General features: G+C 42.0%; 1 non-coding gene across 1 annotated transcript; it reads left to right on the plus strand.

Annotated features, from left to right (window-relative positions):
* Window positions 1-2,595: 2,595 nt before the first annotated feature.
* On the plus strand, window positions 2,596-2,702 carry LOC142875767 (U6 spliceosomal RNA). The gene has a single exon (XR_012923060.1). It is a non-coding gene; the product is annotated as a U6 spliceosomal RNA (small nuclear RNA).
* Window positions 2,703-3,681: the final 979 nt, after the last annotated feature.

Raw genomic sequence — 3,681 nt, forward strand, 5'->3', positions numbered from 1 at the left:
GTTCCAGGCACCTTGTAAGGCATTGGGGTACAGCTGTGAATGAGAGACCGCATCTGCCCTCGAGGTATTTAGAGAACACAGCCCTTTATGATTGAGTCCCTAAAGGTCTTGGGAACTAATTCTATTTCAAGTCAGCATCTCCTTCATTGACAAGCAGGCCATCCGGAGCTGCTGTTTCTAAAGTGCTCTCTTGAAACAGTAGCAAGACAAGGAAGCAGAGGGGAGAGTAGTGAACCACAGAGGAATCTAGGGTTGTCATAACAAGAAGATCAGAGGACCTGGCCAAGCCCTTGAGGGCCAGGGCTGGACTCTGAGCCTTGGCCGACTGTCCATTCAGTGTCACCTTTTGACTCTGACAGAACCTCACTGAAGTGAGTCTTTGAAATCCAAAGGAAGAAGGGCCCACGCTTTGAGGAACTCATCCCACGTCTACTTGAGTCTTGTTCTGATTCTGCAGAAACACCGGATGTCCTCACTCCAAAGGCAGTCAGAGTAATGGGTAAGAGTTTGGCTTAAGAATGTAACAAGCCTCAGTTAACCTCAGGCTGCCCCTCAGAGTAACTGTATAACCTTGGACAATATATGTACGTCTGAGCCTCAGTTTCCGCATTTGTAAAGTGGAAATAATAATAGTAGCACCTTAGATAGTGTTATGAGGATGAAATTACATAATGAATATGAAGTTCCTAGCATGGTGCCTGATATGCAATAAGCACACAATTGATGTTGTTTTTTAAAAATAAGCTGAGCTAGGGCTCAGAGATCATCTCACCCAACTCCTTCATTCTACAAATGAGAGAAGTGAGGCCCAGGAACCTAATAACAGTGGATGCATGTTGAACTGTGAAGTTAGACATTTTTAAATCCTGGCTCTATTAGTAGACTTTGGGAAGCTTACTTAAGCTTTCCAAACCTCAGTTTTCTCATCTGTGAAAAGGAATGATGAGGTTGTTCTTAGGACTAAATGAAATATGTTAAGCATCTGGCACTATAGCCTTGTATATAGTATTAAATCGTTGTCCAGTAACATGTTCCTCTGCTTCCTTCCTTCTCTTTGGTCATCCAGAGTCATACTTGCTCTTAACTTTTTTTTTTTTTTTTTTTTTTGAGACAGGTTCTCACTCTGTTGCCCTGAGTAGAGGGCCATGACATTAGCCTAGCTCATAGCAACCTCAAACTCCTGGGCTCAAGCAATCCTCCTGCTTCAGTCTCCTGAGTAGTTGGGACTACAGGTGCACACCACACCTGGCTAATTTTTCTATTTTCAGTAAAGACAAGGTCTTGCTCAAGCTGGTTTCAAAATCCTAAACTCAAGCAATCCTCCGGCTTAGGCCTCCCAGACTGCTAGGATTACAGGCATGAGCCACTGCACTTGGCTATTGCTCCTAACTTTAAAAATGCAGGTCTTAGGGAGTTTATGCTCTCCTTCATGGTGCAAGTTTAGAAGTCAAGCAGATTGTAACTCAAATCCTGTTCCTGACTTTGGGCAAGTTACTTAGCTGCGGTTTATGTCTGTAAAATGAAGATAATAATAGTATCTACCTTCTGGTGCTAGCATGAGGATCATGCTCTCTTTTGAAGTGTATCATAAATGTTTATTATTATGTCCTGCAACCATGGCTCTGATCAACAAGAAACTCTCAAGAAACGAAATATAAATAGAAAATGAGTGACCTTAGCTACCTGGGGGAAGAACTCAGCCTCAACAGGATTTGTGAGCAAGGCTGATGTGATTTGGGAAAGGTGGCCAGTAGTAGATAAGCAGTAACCTAATTACTGGTCATGGGTCCTCTGAGAGACAAGACTTGGTGGCTGGGAATGGAAAATTGGCAGGAGACAATTTTCTCCAGAGCTTATGTCTCCAGAACTAGACTGGGCAGCAGAAGCCTTGTGAGGCCCAGAGAATGAATCTACGTGTTTGGATAGAAATATCCCTGGAGTGGAGAAGAGAAAGTGATTAAGCTACTGCTGCTGGAGAGAAAAGAAAAAATGAAGAAAACCCAAGGTTGGTCTGTGATTAAGGTAATCAACACTGCCAAACTGGGTAGGCGGGAACAGAAACTGGCACAAAATTTTGGAAGGCTGTTTGTCAGTATGGACTAACAATTTTCTTTCAGGAAATTTATCATAGGGGAGGAATGAAAGATGCTCAGCTGCTAAGATGTTCTTTTCAGTATTGTTTATAAAGGAGAAATTGCTCAATAATATGGGATTCGTTGAATAAATGATGGTGTGACCATATCATAAGTCACTATGCCAGACATTTTTTTTTAAATGATGCAAGGCCAGCTGTGGTGGCTCATGCTTATAATCCTAGCACTTTGGGAGGCTGAGGTGGGAGAATTCCTTGAAGCTAGGACTTCAAGACCAGCCTGAGCAAGAGTAATACCTCATCTCTACAAAAAAAATAGAAAAATTGGCAGGGTGTGGTGGTAAGCACCTATAGTCCCAGCTACCAGGGAGGCTGAGTCAGGGGGATCGCTTGAGCCCAGGAATTTGAGGTTTCTGTGAGCTAGGCTGATGCCAGAGCACTCTAGCCTGGGCAACAAAGTGAGACCCTGTCTCAAAAAACTAACTAACTAAATAATAATGCTGGTGCTCGCTTTGGCACCACATATACTAAAATTGGAATGATACACAGAAGATTAGCATCACACCTGTACAAGGATGATATGCAAATTTCTGGTGTTCCATACATTTTTTTAAACGATGCTGTAGAAGAAGATTTAAACACGTGAGATGTGATACATGCTCACAAGTGAAAAGAGAAGACTGTAAGAAATCGTGGGAGTAGGACTCTGTCTTGTTTTAAAAAATATTGATAATAATACATTTAAAAAAAATGTCTGAAAGGACAAATACTAAAATGCTACCAACAGTTACCTCTAGCTGATGGAACTGTGGGAAGTTTTAGTTTTTTCCTTTTGGCTTATTATTTTCCATATTCAATAATTAATGTGACATATTATTTTTGCAAATGAAAATTATCTATAAAAATAATTAAGAGGAAGTGAGCACTTGGAGATATCTAATTTGTGCCTGGATCTTTCCATATGTTATCTCATTTACTCTTTTAAAAAGCTGTGTAAGTTGGGTGTTTTTGTGCCCATTTACTTATGGGGAAACTGACACAGAGACTTTTAAGTATGTTGCCCAAGGTTACATAGTTAATAAGTGCTGGAGCCACGATTTCAAGCCAAGTTCATCTAACCACCTTTTTTTTTTTGTTGTTCCCCTATACCACTTGCCTTCCACTAAAGAATTCCCAGGTCCCTTGTGGTCTGTGTTCTGAACAACCTCCTGCTTGTATAGTAGCCTCGACTTGCCTCATCTATCAGGAGAGAGAACAGTCTCTCAAGAACTGTTGAGACTCAAGAACTGCCTGATAAACTAACACATTCATTTCCTGTTTCATTATTCCCACTCTTGCTGATTAATTAGAATAAACTGGTCCCTCAGGACCTGCTTAGAGTTGCGGGAGCTCGTGCTTTAAAAATAGGATCAGACTCAGGCCCGTGCTGGTGGGCTCCAGCTAGGCTGGCTGCTTCCCTGCCCAGCCTCCTTCCCTCGGCTCCCAGTGGGTTACTTGAAATCAACCGTGTCTTCTGTAAATACCAGCAGCTGGTGATCCCCCTGCATGTGTTAACCCAGGGCATTAGGTTAAATGTTCAGTTTCCATTG

Source organism: Microcebus murinus, chromosome 14 (assembly GCF_040939455.1).
Source record: "Microcebus murinus isolate Inina chromosome 14, M.murinus_Inina_mat1.0, whole genome shotgun sequence".
NCBI lineage: Eukaryota > Metazoa > Chordata > Mammalia > Primates > Cheirogaleidae > Microcebus > Microcebus murinus.